Raw genomic sequence first — 20,657 nt, 5'->3', positions numbered from 1 at the left:
GGGGGGTGCGGCGGGGCCAACACAGAGATGCAACCCTCCCCGGGGAACCCCCCCCCCCCACCCGGGGATTTGAACTCTTCTTGGACTGTGAGTTCCCACCTCACTCCTTGGGGTTGGAAGGCCACCTTCTATGACCTGTAGGTGGGAGGGTCTGAGATCATCACCCCCACCCCCTATTTCGAAGCAGAATTGAACCTTAATTCTATTTAAAAATCACAAGCGCTTTCTGGGGATAGAAGAACAACAAAACATGAAGAAGCAGCCACCTGTCATCAGGGTCCCCCCGCCACCCCCTTGGGGGGGGACCATAACCTGGGCGGGACAGAAGGCCTTTCCCGATTGAGCTCTGGCCTCGTCTGACCCTCATCTCCGATCATGCCACTCACTCCGCAGATATTTGCGGGCTCTTCGGCCGACATGCCAGCCAGGAAAGCCAGAGATACCACTGTTCCTTCCCGGGTCGTCACAATGGCCAGGGTACGGGCCATCGAGTTGTCTTATTTAACGCTCACCGCCGCCCTCTGATGATCCCGACTCGCCCGGGGAAGGCCGCGCTCAGAGAGGTTGAGTCACTTGCCCAGGGCGCCCAGTTGAGACCCCGCCCAGGCCATGTTCAGAGCCATTGGGATATGAGACCCCTCCGCCCGCCTCCGCACAACTGGCTGCATTTGGAGCATGGGCGGCAGCGGTGAGGTCGGTGGGGCTGTTGAAGAAGGAGAAAGGATGAAAAGGAACTGTGCTCTCTCCCCCATCAGGAAAGGTTCCCATCTGTGGGGAAGAGACAGGGCAGGGGCCACCCTGTACCCGGGTTTCAGTCACAGCTGCTGTGCTGACTCGGGACCACCGTGCGTGGGGCGGCGGGGGGCACAGGGCCGCCCAATGAGACTGCACACTCTCCCAACAGGACCTGACGCTGGCCACAGCTGTGCCGAGGAATTCTGTGCTGATCTGCCGTGAAAACGGCAGCCGTGGAACCCGGCGGCATCCATGACACTACGGCTGCAGCCAGGAGCCCCCTGGGGCTGGATTTGCTTTTGGCAGGGGCGGGCGTGGAAGAAAGGAGGGGCCCAGCCAGGCAAGTGTGGCCAGCCTCCCCACCAGCCCTGCACCTTGCATATGTCCGTGCAAACCCTGGCACCCCTTCTGTGTCTCCAGCTCAGGTTCCGGCCCTTAAAGGCACCGCAGACGGGATTCTGGAGGATGTCCCCGATCAGGGCAGACCCAAGGCAAAGGCTGCCTGTCCTTCGGGATGCCTTTAAAGGGCTTGATGGTTAAGACAGCTGTGCCGTGTGACCCTCCTTCCTTTGGGAGCCTTCGCAGGGTGGGGTGAGGCCATAGGGACAGCACAAGGAATGTGAACCGGAGTCGGCTCCACACCCTGGGCCCTGGCCGCAGTCCTCCGTCCCTCTGTGCCTACATAGCCAAGCAGCCTCAGATCCCTCATCTGGGCAACGGGTTATAGGTACATTGGACACACCACCCATGCCGCCCACAGCAACCCCAGTAACGAGAGAGAGGCAAACGGTGACGGGGCCCAGCCAATGTCCAACAAGGACACACATCAGGATGCCGGTGAAGGCATCACTGCCGTTTTTGAGACAGCCCAGGCTTGGGCCACAGTCCTCTTTGGAGGTGACCTGCAACGAAGGTGCTGGATGAGCAGCCACATAGGACAGAGGGCTCCCCTGGGCTGCCCTGGCCTTTGGCAGGGTCAGGGGGCCACATCAAGCCCATGGCCTGTTTAATCCAGCCTGCAAGCCAAGGGTTGTAAAAATAAACCAAGAAGGACACAGGACAGAGAGCACGCGTGGCACAAAACGCCCGTTATTCCCTATTTGGTCCTTCACAGGAGCTGGCCGGACACTATTGCCCGGGGGATAGAGGGAGGACGGGCGTCCCCCCCAGTGTCCTCAGCAGCTGGTCCAGCTGCAAGGCTTCCCAAATGTTCGTTTGCAGGAACAGGAGGCTGGACGGGAGGCGATGGCCGGTTTGTCCCAGGTGCCAACACCCAAGCAGAAGAAATGCAGTGAGGTGGTCAATTCCATGCCTTAGGTCTGCGGCCCTGTGCGGTGGCCCTCCAGCAGGTGGGACGGCCCTGGGGCAGTGGGCAGCCACTGTGGCCAGCGCTCCGGCAGGCAGAGTTCCCAGGGACGCCTGATCCTGCAAACAGCTGCCAACACGTTCTCAGCTGCAGCCTCCCACCAGGAAGAGAGGAAGAGACGTGTGAAATTGGAAGCGGTTTGAAACCTCTCCACTCAGTTTCCTCTCTGTCCTCCGTGCCTGCTGCTCCCCCTCCAACCCCTCCTGCCATTTGTTTTCCAGCAGGGGTAGGGAATCTCTACCTCGACCCCTCGACGCCCCTGGAGGTCTGGCCTCCTCTGAGACGTGGAGGGGTTGCTTCCCAGGGCAGGTCTGGAGCCAAGAGGGTCCGTGCTCAGAGCTCCTGGGTGGTGGCCTGGAACCCGGTGGACTTGCCCCAGGCCCATCTGAGGGGACCATCGAGGGAGGTCGGGGGTGAGGAGTGTGTCCTCAGGACACCTGGGGATAGGGAATATCATTCTGCTCCTCACAGCCACCAGGACCGTCAGGAGTGGGTGGGACAGCTGGCTGTGGGTGGAAGCACTGTCTCCAGACCCTCAGCTGGGGAGCTCAGTGCTGGAGACTGTCCACTAGTGATTTCGTTTTAGGATGATACCCGGGGCAAGAAAGAGGACCCAGATTGCTACAGAAAGACATGCAGGCCCCACCCCGGGCCACAGGGACACCTTCGGAAGGGCAGGGAATGTGAAGACCAACAAAGCACAGCGGCCAAAGCACCTGCTTTTTATCCTGGCTTCAGCAGGGAGCACGCTTACATTCTGCATCCCCGGCCCTCTCGTGCGTGGGCATGGGGGTGCGGAGCGCGCCGCGGAGGCTCTAAGTACTGGAAGCGCTATCATCGGTCCCACCCCTGCTCTGAGAACCCAGCTCCGGACCCCACTGCTCTCTGGGCGTCAGGAGACGCGCCTGTGCGCGCACCTGCTCACCTCCCCACGCTGTGGTCCTGGGGGCAGAGTGGGGCCGCCTCCTCCGCCCCTGGGTTTCCCACAGTCGCCCACGTGGACCGGCCTGGGGGCAGAGTGGGGCCGCCTCCCCACCCCTGGGTTTCCCGCAGTCGCCCACGTGGACCGGCCACCAGGTTCACAGTCCCCACAGGCGGAGGGACGGAAGACTCTCCACTGCATCCTGTGGCCTGGCAGCCTGGCCGGGGTGGGAGGGAGGTGGCCCTTTGAAGCTCATCAGCCCTACACTGAGCCTGTCAGTTTAACATGACAAGGTCACCATCTGTCTACAGGACGGATTCGGAACAAGGATCCCCCCCCCCCATTAGTGTGGGAGGAAGGTTGGGGGCTGCAGTCAGCGTTCTTCCCCAGGGCCGTTGAGGGAGCGCCTGCAGGTTGTGTGCGTCTCCGTGCGGGACCTCCCCCCCACCCCGTCCTGCCCTGGCTCCCGGCTGGTGTGCAGGTAATCGACACTTCCAGGGAAGCCTGTCCAAGAGATGACCTCGGAATAGCACTGGCTGCGCTTTCAGAAGTATTCTTGGACACAGCGGGATTTTGAAAACTGCTCTTGGAGCTGGGAGATTTTGGTCGGCAGCATAATTTATTTGCTCTTTCCAGAGATGGAGATGAGAGTTGAGGTTTTCCAGGTGGTGAGCCTCACCAAAGGGCTGCCCGGAGCTGGGGGTCGCGTGTCCTGTACCCAGGAAGGGAGAGAGATAGAAAGTGGGGGGGGGGGGAGACAGAGAGAGAGAGAAAGAGAGAGACAGAGACAGAGGGAGAGAGAGAGAGAGGGAGGGGCAGGGTGGGGGAGGGAGAGAGTGAACTAAGCATACCCAGGAGACTGCACATGGCAGGGGCTGTGGAGAGCTGGGACCAGCTGAGGGTGGGCAGGGCAAAGGGAAGAGAAGAAGGTCTGACCAGCGGAGATCGTGGGCAGTGTTGCGGATGGGTGGGCTCCTTCCTGGGTAAGGACACCCTGAATTCACCAAGGACGCGATTCCCACTTGGACCTGGCGGCCTCTGCTTGGCCCGGGGTTCCACGCCGGCCTTGGAAAGAGACGATGACGCAGAGAAGTGCAAAACGTCTCTGTCCTTCCTCTGGGTGACCTCCGGTGGTGGCCGTTTTATTGGGCCTGGTGGTCTTCCGTCCAGCACACACGTGTGCCTGACCGATTGCTCTCCGCGGGGGCTGCCGGGGTTTGCGGAGTCACCGTGCAGATCAGAGCAGGAAACCCTTGAGTCACCTTTCCTGTCCCAACACCACACTTCAGGAAAGCTCACATGTCTAGACGCCATCGCTGGTTCACTTCCCTTCCCTAGAAAACTCCACGCGTCCAGGCGTCTGTCCCCGGAAGGAACGTGAACGTGAATGTGAACGGACCCTCCCTCCTCGAACTCCCTTTGCGAGAGGAGCGGGAAGCGCCCATTCCTTAAATCCAGCCCACAGGGGTGGCCTTGCCCAGTTCTCTTCTGTCTTGGTTTCCCCAGATGGAAATAAAGGTTTACTGGGAGAAAACCGTGGATCTTGGGGTACGCCAAAGAGGCCACATCTCGGAAAAGAGAACAAAGAATAAAGTTGACCCTCTGGGGTGAATGTCTCGAGGGGCCCTTGGCAGAGCTGGAATAGGAGGCACTGGGACCACCGCAGACCAGCACTGTCCACCCGGTCCGGCCTTTGCTCAGGACACAGCTGCCTCAAAGAAGCCTTCCATGGCCAGCCAGGGAATTTGGCCTTCGCATCTTTCCGAGGCAGGATCCAAACCTGGGCATTAAGTCCCGGGAAGTCCCAGGTCCTAGGGTCGGACTGGGGAGTGCATGGGTCTGACTTCCTTTTGCCATTGGCTGTTAGAGTGAGCCGCAGACCCCCCCCCCCCCCCAGCCCTGGCCGGGTCTCTGTGCGCTCAGCTGTCACAATTCCTCCGCCTGGAGCACCTCTGCTCAGCGGCTCACGGCTGAGAGACACTGCAATCTTTTTACCCAATTTTCCAGCTGAGTTGACTGAGGCCTACGAAGGTCAAGGGCTTGCCCGGGGTCACCAAGTGAAACAGCAAAGCCTCTGGCCTCAGGACAGCGACGCGGGACTCTGGCTCCTGGTTCCTGATCGCTTAGCCAAAGGCTCTTTCATAAATAATGGGAGGAACAGGGCTCCGTGTTTCTTTAGAGGATGAACGCCCCAAACAGCCACCAAGGGTGGTGGTCTGCATGCACTGCCAAACCCCCGCTGGCTGGGGGGTGGGTGGGGGAGTGGGGGACACTCGCCGGAGCAGAGTGGGACCAGGGGCTCCCAGCACTGCCGACTCTCGGGCAGGCACTCTTTTGTACCAGACGTTGTCCGAGGACCAAGAAGGAGAGTCCGAGGGTCCAGGGCACGTGGCAACGCTGACGGTTCTTCGACTGCTATCCAATGTATGAATTGCCTCTTACAGACCCGACGCCCGTCCTGAGAGTGCTGTATGTACCGACATTCACCGACCCGATTAGCCAAAGATCACTGTGTCTGTGTGCTCAGTAACCTGAGGCTTTGTTCTGTCCCAGCCAGAGAGAGAAGAGGCCTCGGATGTCGAGGGGAGTAATTTCTGCCACGAAGAAAAGTGGCAACCCGGGAGGTCAGCCCGGGGTGGGGGGGCGGATCTCTGACCCCTGGGGTCCCGGTTAGGTACCTGGACTCCTCGGAGCTGGGTGGGGTTTGTTTGTTGCATCATTTCGGCCAGTCTGGGGGCTCCCTCTTGCATCCAAGCTGCTGTCTGCAGTTGGCAGGGCCATCAACACCAGGAAGGGGAAATATTTATTTTTATTATAAGTGGAGAGGCCATGTAGTCAGGAACCTTATTATTCAAACTCTCCCAATCCAACTCTACAGAAAAAAACAACAACTCAAAATCCAACTTTGGGTATTGATTGCAAGTTTTGTGTGTGTGTGTGTGTGTGTGTGTGTGTGTGTGTGTGTTTTCTAATGAGATGCCAAAAGGAACATTGTGGGGAGGGACGTCTCAGGGCCGGCCTGTGCCAGGCAGTGTTTCTGTTTATGTCTCCGGGTGAGCAGTTACGTTTCCGAGACGCAGAGACGGCGAGATGGGGCCCTCTGTTCCCCATATAAGCTCAGGACCCACAGCACATGCGGTGGCTGAGACCCGGGCCAGGGTGCCATCTGAGGGGTCAGGTCACGGGGTCCACCAGGAGCACCCGTGGGGGATGTTACTGCCGCCATGAGATAGCAGGCCTCGGCCTTCTGGGCGCTTGGTGGGAGCCCTGAGTCTCACTAGTTTGTGACCCTGCGGAGCGAGTTCTGAGCATCCGAATGGCTTCCTGGCACTTCTCGGGGCCAGCAAAACTGATGTGCCCTTGTTTCTCGCAGTTTTCATTTTATTTCTTAGGAAGCCCAGTGAGGTCCTCACCCGGGGTTCCTTCGGCGTCACCCCCCAGCTCTGGACAGCTGGACAGGTGGTCCCGCCTCACTGCCTGCTTCCTGGGCCACCTGAAGGAGGGAGCTGCTGCTTCACCAAAGTGTTCCTGACCCTGTCATCCTGCCAGGCACCGCCTGTCCTGCCCAGCCAGGTAAGCCCCATCCTGTGGTGGCCACCACCGTGACCCCGGCTGGCTGTCCCCGGCGTCCCTGCGGCACAGGTAAAGGAAGGTCACACCCGCCCTAAATGTGTTTCTGCAGAGGTCAACATCCCCCTGCTGCGCCCGATGCCAGCGCCTCTGGCTGAAGTGCACGGTGCCCACACGTCTGGCTGCCCGGCTCCGCCTCCAGCTGCTCTGGCTGAGGGATCTCTCGCACATTTCTGGGGGTGGGGCTGGATTTACTACTGGCAACCCCGATGTCTGGGCAGCGGCAGCGGCCTTCTGACCTCAGCCCGGCGTCCGACCTAGATGCAGAGCCTTTATTCCAACTCCTTGAAACATAGGGTTCTTTTTGTTGTGGTGGTGGTGGTGATTTTTTTTTTCCATTTTGTGTCCAAATAAAGTTAGAATTCTTCACATCTCAAAGCCTTGTCTCTTTTGGGATCTTCCTTGCTTGTCTTGCCCTCTGTGTGCTCACGTGAGCGCATGTGCACGCGCGTACACACACACACACACACACACACACACACACACACACACACACGACCTGCCCATCCAGGCAGGTAGGGAGGAGGCCTCTGGGAGCTCGCAGAAGGTAGGGTGGACGAGGAGACCTGGGTGCAAACATTTCAGAAACCTCTTCAAAATATTTGGGTTTGTCAAAATCCCAAACCGCCGTTTGCCAGGCACTCTTCCCGCTAGTGTTTGAGCCCGCGGGTATTTTAAAGGAAATGAAATCCGTGTGTTTCTGATTTATTTATACTTAACTCATCAAAATGCTGTTTTAAGGAGCTGTTTTGTGTCCAAATGCCCTTTATGCCTTTTTCCCCTTCCAAACTGAAAGCCGTCCTCTGCCAAGCGTAGATGACCTTGAACGCTAACGCTCTCAGGGCTCTTTCGAAAATCAAGTTCACCAAGTCCAAAACAGACCTGAACCGGAACTAACGGTGCCACCCCCACACATACCTGGGGCTAGCCCCTGGGCAAGGCGACGCCCTTTGGCCCCACCAGCTTTTTTGCTCTAAGGCTCCAACCCGATTGGAGTGACCGCCCGCCCACCCACCCACCCCCGGGACTAGAGCCCTACGATGCGCTGTGCACATGTTCCAGAGACGAGGATCCCCGGATCTGGGATTTGAGTCTCTCCCGGAGCTCCTGTTGGTCGAGCTCAGGGTCCCCTCCTCAGGATCCCCTCGGAGCACCTCTGCGGAGCACCTCTGCGTTCCACTGGCCAGAGAGATGAGGGGCGGTCTTTGGTCTTCCCAGGAGGGGTGCAGGGCCTCCCTGTTCCTGTGCTACCCACGGCAGCTTTGAGACCACCCCTCGGCCCGACTCCCCTGCCTCACGGCGGCCGGGACAACCTAACACAGATGGTCAGCTGCGCACACACAATTCTAATGCCCGTTTTGGACGATGCAGACCAGGAAAAGGTCTTCTCTCCACCAGGGGATGAGAAAGGTGGCAGCTGCAGCCCCGAGCAGGATGGCAGCCAGGTCCCCCCCCCCAGGCTGGGTCCCCCGGGAGAGGGGCAGCCTGGGAATACTGTCGCCTGCCCTGGGGACACGCAGATGTGGGGTTCTGCTTTGGGTGCAATATCTATTTCTGGCCGATTTCATGCAACAGCGTTCCATTATGAATTTAATTGTATTTTGGGGTTTTTTTTTTTTTTTGTTGTTGTTGTTGTTTTTTTTTTTTGGTGTACGATATAAAACCCTTAATCTTCGCAGCATTTTAATTGTGAGCCCTGGAAGGTTTGGTATTCATCATGGCCCCTCTGTCCCCAGCCCCACAGATAAACCATCTGAGGAGGCAATAAAGGTCCACTCTGGTTATTGATGCTTTTGGGGAAATTGATTATCTATTTGAGGGGCAGAGCGCACTGGTGCATGCTGCTGCCCCGGCCCTGAAAGACGGATCGCTGGATGGGACCGATGGATTTCCTATTCTGTTTAACAGTTTCTAAAGTGACACCCTTTTATCTTAATATCTGAGGAAGGGCCGAGGGCTTCCGAGGCGGGTGGGAATCCAGCCATCTCTTCCGTCCTTCGTCGGTGATATCTCAGGTCCAGCGAAGCAAAGCTCCTTTCCTGCGGCTCCCCCGCCTCCGGCCGCTGCAGCTGAGCACCGGGGTGGGGGGGAGGGGAGGCTGCGATATTAACATGTGGTCGGAATAGGCACCTTCCCGGGAGGGTAAGGCAGGCTCTGGGTGAGTTTAATCTGATCTAAAGGAAAAACAGATCCAAGCAATTGTGGGCTAGGTTGAACAGCACACACCACGGAGGGCGATGCTCAAAATGCCTCTTTCCATGTTGTCATGGTTGAAAACAATATTTGTGCCCTGGCTGTCAGCACCCCCCCCCCCAGGGCAGGGGGCACTGTGCACCCTCCCGGGCTGCGGAAGGAGCTGGGACCAAAGATGAACTTCGGCTCATCAGCGTCCCTTCTAATAGTCAAAAGATAACAGGTGTCGTAAATTCAAAAGACGTTTGCTCCTCCACAAAAATCAATAACCAAGTCCGTAATCTGCCCCACGTAGCTGTGCCCTGGTTAGAGTCGGCTTGGGTTTACGTGATCATTACCCAACAGCAGAGGCGGGGAGGGTGACATTGGCTTCACCCAGGCGGTCGGTGGCAGACGCGTACACCTGGGGGCAGGTGATCACATGCAAACGCCCCCACACATGCTCGCTTCCGGGAGTCCCTGGCACTCTGGCTTCCATGGCCGATCCCAACACCCCTTATGCTGCCCTTGGCCCCTTGGGAGGGTCAGCAGCCACCAGCCGTGATGGCAGGGTGCCACGCTGCACCCTGACTCCTGTCCCCTTTGGAAGCAAAATGCCTGACCATCAGCTGAGGACTCGAGAGTCAGGCAAGGTGTGAACCCTGTCGCAGCTACGGTGCTGGGCGGGCACCCCAGTTCTCATTCCTCAGCCCCTGCCATCCTCAGCTCAGGGGGGGGCATTGGAAACATCCAGGGGCTCTGCAAGATGCCAGTGCCCAGGCCCATCTGGGGCTCATGTCACAGGTGTGGGGGGCCAGGAGGACCCAGGCATGCCTGGTGACCCTGGAGCTCAGCCAAGGTAGAGAGCAGGTCCTGCCCTCCTGTGTGGTCACAGGAGAGCGAGGCCTGCTCAGCACCATCTGTAGGCAGGGCCGGCAGTGTTCACGTGGTGGAGGGAAGCAGAGGCCTTCCTGGGGGAGGCGGCACCCAGCACTTGGGCTGTGGGGAGCTTGGGATTGTGCTGTGGGGTCTGGGCCTCCAGAGCCATGTCCACAGGCGGGGGTGGGGGGTAGGGGGCAGCTGCATCCTGCGGGCAGCTAGCTCGTTGCCATTGGCTGGCCCACGGGGCTGTTTGCTCTGTGGGGGGATGGGCCCGATGGGACCAAGCTCACAGGCATGGCACTTGGCACTGAGGCCGGCCCTGTGGGGGCACCTGGGGTAGCCGTTCCTCGCTGTCACACAGCCCCAGCACTGGGCCCGAAGGCCTCTGCGGGGAGCCCTTGGTTCTCAGGGGTCCAGGGAGCAGAAGAGTGGCCAGCCAGCTTTCCAAGGTTCCTGTTCTTGCTCTGCCTTCTCGAGTGTCCCAGCAATCTCTCCAAACCGGGAAGCTCAGTTTCTGGACCCCAGAGGGAGAGGAGAGTGGCTTCTGCAGGAGGGATTCCCATATGCATGTGTGTGCTTGTCTCCATGCGTGTGCACACGTGTGTGTGTGCACCAGGCTCTGGATAGCTCAGGGCCGAGCAGGAAGGGGCTGAACGCAACATGCCCGTCCTGCCCCCACTCCTTGGGAGCAGCGCTGTGCACTGTCTGGCTCCGAGGCCAGACTCGGCCGTGATGGATGTCCTGGGCAGTAGCTCTTTATTTTTCCCTGGAGAAAATACAGTCGTGCTTATAGACTGGGCCCATGCAGGACAAAGGGTCTGTCCCCACGGTGTAGGCCTGGGCATTCTTCCTGCATTTGCACACAGACCACGCCTCCAGGCAGCTTGTTGTATCTTGTGGGGTGGGGTGGGGGAGGGAAGTCCCACATACATTCTCTGGTTTGATCATCTTCCTATGCTGGGAGGCAGAAGCTCAGAGAGGTTAAGTGACTTGTCTGAGGCCACACAGCAGTAGACCACACAGCAGCACCTGGAGGGTACACATCCAGGCCTCTGCTTCCTTAGTCTGGAGGCTGTTTCCTCAAAGAGCCGAGCAGCACGGGGGGAGGGGGGCGCTCTGCCGAACGCTCTTCACCTCCCTCCACACGGGGGTGGCATGTGGCAGGTCTAACGCCGATGTCAACAGTGGCCAGACTGCTGCTTGAGCCATCCTGGTTCTCTGCCTCACGGACCCACCTGAGCTCTCACATGATGTCTACTCCCCAGAACGGTCTGCTGACTTGACTGTGTGTCCAGTGTCCTGGAGGGCACAGGTGCTCCGACCCTGCATGTTGAGTGGCTGACAAAGGCCAGCTTTGCTGGGGCTGGTGGTGTTTCTCCCTGGGCTGTCCTTTCAGGTGGGAGAGAGCCACCGGAAGCCCGCGTGGACAGCAGGACCCGAAGACGGTGGAGCCAGGCACTCCTGGGGCCTGAGCCCCCTGTGGGTCTCAGCTAGCTTCAGCCCCACCAGCTGGTGTCACTGGCTGCGCTGGGCCCCGTGTGAGCTGGTCCACCACCCACCACAGACGGGCAGGGCCTAGAACCCTGCACACAGGGAGGAAGCCTTGCAGATGGAGGGCCGGCGTGGGCTGAATGCGGGAACACGGTGCTTTCATCCCGGCCCCTGTGGGCACGTAATGAGTGTCTGCTCAGGAGGAGGCTCGCGTTCAGAGGGGGGAGGCTGTGCTGTCCTCCAGAGCACCGCGGGGGCTCTCCTGTCTGAGGTTACATGGTCAATGGTTTTCAGGGGAGGCTCATTATTACCTCAGCACCAAACATCTGTGGCCAGCGTGGCTCCCAGAGGAGCCCCCATCTTATGTCCTATTCTATGCCGATTCTGGTGGGTTCCAGGGTCCTCAAGGCCAGAGGACATCCTGCATTTCCGGGAGGCTCACCGAATCCTCACTCATGATAGGTCGAGTGTGTGGGGGGGGGGTCACAGTGCCTGAGGTTCAGGGAGGGACCCTTCCCCCAGCAGCTGCTGCTCAGGGCTGCAGTCAGACTCCTGCAAGGAGGGTGGGCGGTCCCGGTTGCCGCAACGAGCAGCGAGCAGCGTCAGAGCAACACCCTCCCCACCTCCCCCGCCATCCTGGGCCTGTTCAGTCATTAACTCCCCTGGGACATTATCTGGTCCTGAATCTGCCGGGTGCAGAGCTGTGGCCGGGCTCCGGGATGGTTTTATCGTCCTGTTCCCCAACAGTGCAGACTGGCCCCGACAATCATTAACCCGGGCTCCTGCCGCCCTCCGAGGACCGTCCTGCCCCGCCCTCGCCTCCCACGCTCGCTGGGCTGGACCCCTCCCCCCCGCCCGGATCCCCTCCGAGGGGAGGAATGGGAAAGCAGGTCCTCCGGGAGCTGGCACGCACACAATGCGCGTCTTGTGTGAGTGAGTCAGCGCCGTGGCCAGTCAATCTGGTTTCTGGGCCCGCTGCCCTGACCCTCTTTAGAGAGGCTCGCTCTGCAGCCCAGTGTGAAGCGTTTCCTTTCACTGCCCTGACACTCCGCAGATTGAGACGTCAGCCCGGTCCAACTGCAGCAAATTAGCAATTTTTCTTTGGCTAATTGGAAATAAAAATGTTTGCCGAGGGAACCGTTTGTCGGCATGCGGTTTTCGGTTTCCGTGTGCATCGGAGAGGGCTGCGTGGAACACGCTCCCCCCCCCCCGGGGGGTGTCGCACACCCTGGGGTGCTCCTCAGCACGCAGGTTCTAAGGGGACTCCTCTGGGAGGATGTACCAAACATGCCTCTCCTGCCCCTGCCCCCCCACAGCTCCCCTGGGACCTGGGTGTCTGTCCCCCCACTCCCCGTTCTGCGAGAGCTGGGCTCTGGGGTCACTGTGCACTTTCAGAAAACCATCAGAGTTGGTTGGGCAGGTAGAAGCCCTGTTGGGGGAGGTACTAGGCGAGAAAGCCCTTTGCGGGGAAGAGGAGAGCAGAGAATCAGGGGCTCACGGCCAAGGGCAGCCCACAGCCTTCCTGAGCACAGAACCATCTGCAGAAGCCAGCTGGGTTACCTGCCTTCCGAACCCCTGCCCTCCCTGCCCAGTGTGCGCCCAGGGGAGGCATGTCCGCTGGCCTCCACGACACTTCTGGTTTTGGCCACCTCTTAGTCCCAATGGTGGAAGAGACTCCTGTGCCCAGGGAAAGGGGGCAGAGGTCCCTGCGGGGACGGAGGAGGAAACGCAACCTCTCATGCCGACTGGAGCAAAGAAAGAGTGAACCACGTGGGAGGCCCTGCGTGTCCTCCCTTCCTGAGGAAAGTGGCCCAGGGCCTTCGGGTTAAGTGCAGCAATTTGGGGATCTGCTTATAAATCGACACACATGCACCCACCCATGCCCGAGCACACCTGAGCCCTTGCGTGCATGTCCACGACCCTGCGTGCGCGCACACCCATGCTGGTTCCTGTGCTCCGCCATGGTGGCCCGGCCCCCTCCTGACCGACGCCCACGGCCTCTCAGGAGTCAGGCCTGTTGGGCCAGCGCGGAAAGGGTTACCCTGTCCCCCCTGCCCTGCCTTCCTGATAAAGCATCTGACAGCCATGCCTAATAATTCTTTTGGTCGTTTTTTTTTTTTTTTCTTTCTTGATGTCTTTATGTGAATATGAAGCCGGAATGAAAGGCTTTGGGGGACCCCCACGAGAGAGGAAAAGTATGAACCAGGGAGGAAGAAAGAGCGTGCCCTGGGCTCCCTGCCGAGAGCTAGCATCTCCTCTGGCAGTCCACGCCTGGGCCTCAGAGGCCCTTTGTAAGTGGAAACGAGTCTTCTTCACTCGGCCACGACAATAGGTGTTTTGTCAGAGGGGGCCCGGGTGGGGGGCGGGTGGCAGCAGTGAGGGGCTGCCCCCGGGGCCTGCAGATGTTGGACGAGAGATGATTTATGGCTACAGTGTCCTCAGTGGCATTTGGCTACCTTCCCAGACCCCAACATCGGTGGCGGCAAAGGAGGAAGGCGTTGGGGGGGGGGGCGCAGGGCAGCACAGTTGAGGGGCCCCGACACCTTGTTTGGGGGGTGAAATGGCGGTGGGGAACAAGATGGCGGCGTGCGGGCGGCATCCCTGATTCTTGCAGGCAGACGACAGGGCGTCCCGGCCACTTCGAAACGGGACTTGGGAGAACTTAGGGAACCCAGGCTGAGTCCCTAGGGAACGTTTCCACGTGAGGGGGAAAAAAAAAGAAAGACAGAAAGAGAAGAAGTGTCCGGATGAGCTGAACGGGGGACCTGGTGACACAGGAGCAGTGACTTTAGTGACAAGACTCAGCTGTTGGAAGTCTCCAGCCAGTGGTGTGCCAGAGTCCTCACTGCCACCCCCCACATGGGAACGAGTGCCCTCCGTATCCTTGCCAAGTTCCCAAGTGGCCTGTCTATGCTGCAGCCTCCTTGGAAGGGGGGGGGGGAGGTGTCCACGTCCATCCCTGACGGCGGAGCAGAAGGGAACCACTTCCCTCTGGGCTCTGACCCGGACCAAACCAGAGAGGCCATAAATCCAACCAGGAGGGCCGCTCCCAAGAGGTCGTTTCCATTCCAGACCAAATAAGTCAGAGGGGCTCAGGGGAGGGGGCAAGCCCAACAAACCTCTGAGGGCTTTGCAGACCAAGAGAAGGACTCCGGCCATCTGTGTGTCCCTCTCGCCGGACCCACCACATCCCCCCACCACCACGAAGCCCTGAGCTGGGAGCTGGCACGCAGGCTAAAAGCCAGGCCATTCTGGGTCACTTCCCGTGAAAAGACACGGGCTACCCGACCAGCCGACTCTGAGATTCCGTGGAGGGGGGGAGGGAGAGTTCCACGTTGGGTCTCCTTATCCCATTTTAGAATAAGCTTTGAAAATAACGGCGCTTGGATCAGGGAGTGCTGGACAGAGAACGGTCCATAAAAACGGCTGTCCTGGCACGGGGCCGGGTGCTCTCTCCTCCTGTCCTCGCAACATCCTGACTGGGAACACAGCAAGGCTCAGCTCAGTGAGAGAGAAGAGCTCGAGCATGCTCCCAGGCTGTGGCTCCAGGCGGCTGGGGACAGCGGTGTCCCTGGAAAAAACAGGAAGTTGCTCAGAGGTGGGGTGGGTAGGGGTGAGAGTGGGCACATGTCCCTGGACTGACCGTTAGCAATCTGTGCGCTCCGGTGCGCAGCTGCTGATGGCCACTGGCTACCATCCTTCCCTGTGTGATATCAAGGATGATTTAAATGTCTGTGGCCTCGACTTCAGGCCCGGGGCCTTCTTTTCAGGCCAAGACAGGGTCTGAGGACCACATGGCCCACGGCTCCTCCTCCAGGTCTGGGCAGAAGCAGACACGCCTACCTAACAAGGTGGAGAACAGGCACAGACAGGGTCTGCCCGCCTAGGCCCCATCCAGCAGGCCACAGCCACCCAGAGGCCGTGCCAAGAGGGCAGCACGGCCCCCTTCTGAAACACACAGGCCCCAGGATGGAGCTCGCCCCAGCAGGGTCCTCCCAGGTGCCGTCACGTGGATGGCACTGGGATGCTCATTCCGCGGAGGGGCTGGGGGCCGCGGGCATCGGCGGGCAGGCGGACATTCCCCGGGGCTGGGGGTAGGAGGGTAGAGGGTGGGCGCTGATGTCTCCCGGCCCTGATGCAGACGTGAGAACGCCTCTGGGCTTTTTTTTGTTGTTGTTCATCGGACACTATTTGGACGTCGCCCGTCCAGCTCCTTGAGGGCCTAGCAACTGCCAGCCCCGCACAGACCGCCTCCCCGCCCCTCCCCCGACTTTTCCCTGGGATGTGCTGGAACGTTTTTCCCATGGAAAGAGAGTGTAGCCTTTGTGAGGGGGCTTGGCCGGCCCCGGGTTACAGTAAAGATTAATCCCAAACAAGAGACAAGGAAAACAGACAAAGAGCATCATACACTTCTCTTTTCAATGGATGTTTTCATAAATGTATGAATAATTTAAATTATCATTGCCGGGCATTTATTCGAGTGTTTCAGGAGGGAAAAAAATGCCTCGTCTTTTTTTGCTCTCTCTCTCTCTCGATTCTTTTCATTTTTGTCTCATCTCTTTTATGTGCTGCATGGGCTGTTTTCTTGCCATCTGAATCGGCCGGGAACAATGGGATGTGGAGGCTGCGGAGGCTGGGGAAGAATGCCGCCCTTGTTGGGATGTCGTGCTTGACATTGATTAATGAGGGTGCGGACACGGGCAGAATCTGTGAGAGCCAAGGGGGGACCAGAGGCCCGAGGGCACCCGAGGCGGAGGGCAGGGGCTGGCAGGGAGAAGGCCAGGGCCATCCTTCCACGCCCAGTGGGAAACGGCAGAGGAGGAAGTGTCGGACTGAGGCCACCAGCGTGAGGGACGGGCACCGGACGGGCCCTCTGAGGACTGAGCATCCAAAAGCGGGTCTGGGTCCCTGGTATCTGCTGGGCAGAGGGACAGCGAGCTGCAGCCACTGATCCCAGGATGGGGGCATGAGTGTGCCACCCACCTGTCCACGCCTGCCTGCTCCCGGGCTCTCCAATGCTCTGTCCTTCGTCAAGGGGGTAGGGAGGTCTAGCCCAGAATGATGCTTCTAAGAGGACATAGCCACCTTGCCTGTCACTGGGGCCTCACTGTACGTCCATGAGATGGACACTGTCTTTCTGATGTCCCTTTTGTTGCCACCGAAAGCTTGGCCTGGAGCTCAGGACTGACCATCAAGACAGATGGCAGTAACAGGTCAGCGCCCAGGATGGTGTCTTTAAATGGCCTCGTGATGACAGCTCCGTCAGCTGAAATGAATACCTTCAACCGCTGAGCACGTAATCCATCTACACAGTCCCCCGCCCCCCCCCCCCCACAGTCTCAGGCCTGCTGCTGCTGCTGACCTCTGAGATCAGGGGCTGGGGAGCCCTGAGGGAAGGTTTAAGGGGGGCAGGTGCCCAGAGCATCATGCCAGGGTCTCAGGAACCACCTGTGAAAGGACCTGCGTTCACCAGCAGAGCTGGCTCGCTCGCTTGGGCTGCGGCTCCCCTGGGCCAAGGTCACGGCTGTCACCATCTCTCCGTGTGCGTGGGCATCTCTTGTCTGAGGTGGGAAATTCCAGCCTGGAGCCAGGCACCCAGCAGAGCGGGGACGCGGCGTCACCTCATATGATGCCGGCACTTTAGGTGAAGCAGTTTGTGCCTTGCTGGGCGGCTTTGTGGTCCGCCTCGCCAGGGGCTGAGGGCTCTAGAACTCACAAGTCTGACTCATGCTCGTTCTTTGGGAATCCGCTCCAAGGAGCTACCCTGGCTCTATACCCCCTGTGCTGTGTGGGCTGAACGGCACGACATCGGCCCAGATGTGGGGAGATTGCTCGACATCTCTGGGTGTCCCGGGCCCACCGCTGGACTAGGAGTTTCTGATTGATGTCCAACAGGAGAATGAACTTGTCTGATCAGGGAATTTATCTCTCTTATTCCCCTCCCCCCCTTTGGAAATAAATTGTTTACAGAAGTGTGTCTTCTCTGGTCAATGCAGAACCCTTAGGTGGGTCATGGGCTTCCAGACAATGGGACTGTGGAACGACAGGACTGCAACAGAACGAGAACAGTGGGTTCCTGACAAGGTCGCTCAGGCGATGGGCCGTTCCCTCTGTCCTGCATGCTTCCGAATTAATGTCCCAGGCTGCGTGGTCCTGATAGCGATCTGGAATTGCAGGATTAATGGAAAGGGGGAGGGCAGTGAGGCCGCGGGTGGGGGGAGGCATCCGCGTGGCCTGGCGAGTCTTCCGTCGACCGTCCCAGACATGACCTTGGTTATGGGTGACCTCAAGTGGACCTGGCGATCCAAGAACCCTGCTCCCTCTGCTGGGGAGCACATCCTACCTGCCAGGGACAGCTCAGCCTCGTGCAGCTCAGCCTCGGGCGTCCCATGGAGGCGATGTTGCAGCGTGAGGTGCTTAGAGCATCTCAGGAGCGCAGTGCTGGTTGTCAACCCCCGCATCCACGAGTACAGGCCTTCCCTCGCAACAGGGCCCATGGCCGCCCACATTCAGATGCTGGCAGCCCGAGGATAAGTGGACGCTGACTCCCTGGTGGTACGGGACACCCACGACCCATCCCCAAAGTCGAGATGCTGCACACCGCCCCACACGGCGTGTGTGGCTTCCCAGCCCGTGACAAGCCTGAGTGGTGAATTACAGCCATCACAATTTTATAATGATAACAACTGAGGACACAACCGGGGGTGGGGGGGGGGGATCCCGCCATCCCTCCCCGCCAGACCGTCCTCCTCTCCCCACCCCAGAAATAGGTGGGGTTGTTTGCATCAGCAGATTAAGCAGAGATGGGTGTATCCTGGACTTGATGGACCTGCCGTGTTGAACTCATAAAGATTCGGGAATGTGCTACTTTCCTCCCCACTGTGAAACGAGCCGTAGTCCCTGGCTGGCTCGGGGACCCGCAAGTCTGTGTTTGAGGCTGCCAGTGTGGGCGGGATGCAGTCTTGGTGGCCAAGGAAGCAAGGGGCAAGTGACTGAGGGATAGTCCCTTTTTGTCCAGGTAAGACCCATCCTCATGTGGGCTGGTCCCTCCAAGTTCCCCGCACATGGTTCTATCGGCAGGGTGCTTTTAAAATAGTGCTGGGGTGGGGGTGGGGTCCCCCGAGCGAAGCCACACGACCCATGCTCAGGGCCTGGCCCCAGGAATGAGGACCAAGCCACCTGCCCAAGCAGGACACTTAATAACCGCTCCTTTGATGCCTAGCTGCAGAGAGAGGACAGGAAGCTGCGGACCCGGGTGGGGAAGGGTTGGGGGAGGAAGGGGGGAACAGAGCCAGATACTGGGAGCCCGGAAGACCAGCCTGGTGAAGTTTACTTGGTGCTGAGCACACACATTACCGCAATAAAGCAGCAGTGAGGGGGGGCCCCAGGATGTCCTAGAAACTTCCCTCCATCTTACAAGGCTCCGGAAGTGCAGGGTTCCCGCCAGGACCTCGCGAAGATTGGGGAAAGAGGTGCTCAGGCCCACTAGTGCTGGGGGTCCCCATCAGGGTCCAGCCCCGTCCCGTCCAGGCCTGTTACCCAGAACTCCCACCTCGGCCCCACCTCGGGCCACCCTGCCCCCACCGTCCCTCGGCCAGGCCAGGGGGACGTCCAGATCACCTGAAAAGGCAACCCCCGAGGGTGACCCAGGCCCTGAGCCCCCAGCAGGGACAAATGAGGAGCTTAACTAGTGCAGGCCTCATGAAAGGGACTCAGGGGAAGGGAAGAACAAAGCTTCCGCCAATTTGCTCTTTTGGGCTTTTGTGCAGGCTGGCCCCTTTCCCAGCGTCTCCCCCCCCCCCCCCCCATTGAATGAGGCCACGCACGGCCCTTCCGCACCTCTGAGGGGTTTTCACGGGATGGTGAATGGAGTGCAAATTAGCAGAGCCCCCGGGAGGCTTGTTACTGTCTGTCACTCCCCAAACTGACGTCCAAAGGCAACGTGAGGATTAATCAATCTAAAGCCCAGCCCATTATCAGAGCAAGGTAGGAAACTATTTATTGTCCCTGCTTTCACGTTTCATCCGCAGCGAGGCGTCTGCAGGGAAGGGGCACGAACATACCGCCCCCTCGCGCACGGAGCTTGGGAGCTCGGGTCCCAGCAGGCCGGAGGGGCTCACAAGCACACGTGAGGCACCCGGGCACCATGCCGCACCCTGGGCCGTTTACTGCACGTCAGTCAGCCCCTCCCTCTCCCAGAAGCGGGATTGGCCGGTGGCTGAAATGCTGAGGGACAGGCCAGGTGCATGCCTGGCGCACGGGCGGTGGCCAGCGCTGCTCCCGTGAATGTGGCCAGTGGCCTATTGCGCTCCCTGAAAGACAGAGGTCAAGGTCGGGGCCCTTGGGGACAAAGTGTCCCAGATCACAGAGCAGGCGGATGGGTGGAGCCAAACTTCTTTTTTTTTTCGGGATGTGAATCTGTGGGGCCCCCAACTGGACCAGAGGTTTTGCCGGAAACCACACAGTCCATTCCCAGGGACCTGTCTGCGACTGGTGTCTACGCGGGTGAAGCCCATGGCTTCTCCCCGGCGAGCGGTGCCCTTGGAAGACACGCACAGTCAGGTCACTCTGGGAATCATCTTCGATCCAAGGGGGACGGTGACTCCCACTTCCCTGCTCAGAAAATAAAAGCAGCCCTTGCAACTGAACGGGACGGCTCGGGGTGACCAGCTAGGATCTGTGGACGCAGGCACTCAGCAGTGTATATCTCAGGAACGAGGAAGTAGCAAACCCGCCTCAGGAAGGCGTGAACAAGTAGGTGTCTGAGCGGGTAAACACTCTAATGAATCAACAAACACACGTCCAGTAACTTAATAAAAACCAAAATCTCCACCAAGTGAATGTATAAACATATCTATCTAACAAGTGAGCAAACAAATATCTCAGTTAATAAATAAGCCAATATCCAAGTGCATAAATAAAATATATGGGTAACGAATGATTACATAAACACCTAACAAATGGATAAATAAATATGTATCTAATGGGCGACTAAGTATCTAATGAATGAATAAGAATTCTTATGCAATGAGTGACTAAATGAATAAACATGTCTAAGGGTCGGGAACGCACCCTTTCCAGCCCTGTGAATCAAGACAATCTCTTGATGGCAAATTCTCTCTCCTGCTGATCCCTTCCACGTTGAAGGTGATACTCGTTCCTTCGAGTATGTCTTGGGAATGTTTTATCGACCTTCATGTGCAGCGTAAGTGACAGAGATTAGAACGGAAAGGAACTCACGTCTGAATCTCCCCTAACGCCCAGGCGCTGCTGGTTGGGGACGTGGACAGTGAGCCCCAGCCTGAGCCTGTGGATGCACCACCTTCCTGAGCCTCAGTTTCCCCAGCTGTCCCAGGGAGAGCATTCCCCACTACCACAGCTCAGCCCTGCTAGGGTCAGGATGACACTGCCGACTCCTTTGAGGGCCTCACTATTAGTGCCTTGTGCTCCCTCCCCCCA

At 58.9% G+C, this 20,657-nt stretch overlaps 1 protein-coding gene across 5 annotated transcripts in view; it reads right to left on the bottom strand.

Annotated features, from left to right (window-relative positions):
- The window catches only part of PRDM16 (PR/SET domain 16), a 309,142-nt gene that overhangs the window by 170,028 nt on the left and 118,457 nt on the right, over positions 1-20,657 (bottom strand). The window lies entirely within an intron of this gene.

Source organism: Saccopteryx leptura, chromosome 3, assembly GCF_036850995.1.
Source record: "Saccopteryx leptura isolate mSacLep1 chromosome 3, mSacLep1_pri_phased_curated, whole genome shotgun sequence".
Taxonomy (NCBI): Eukaryota; Metazoa; Chordata; class Mammalia; order Chiroptera; family Emballonuridae; genus Saccopteryx; species Saccopteryx leptura.
This window is presented reverse-complemented; position numbering and strand designations above follow the sequence as displayed.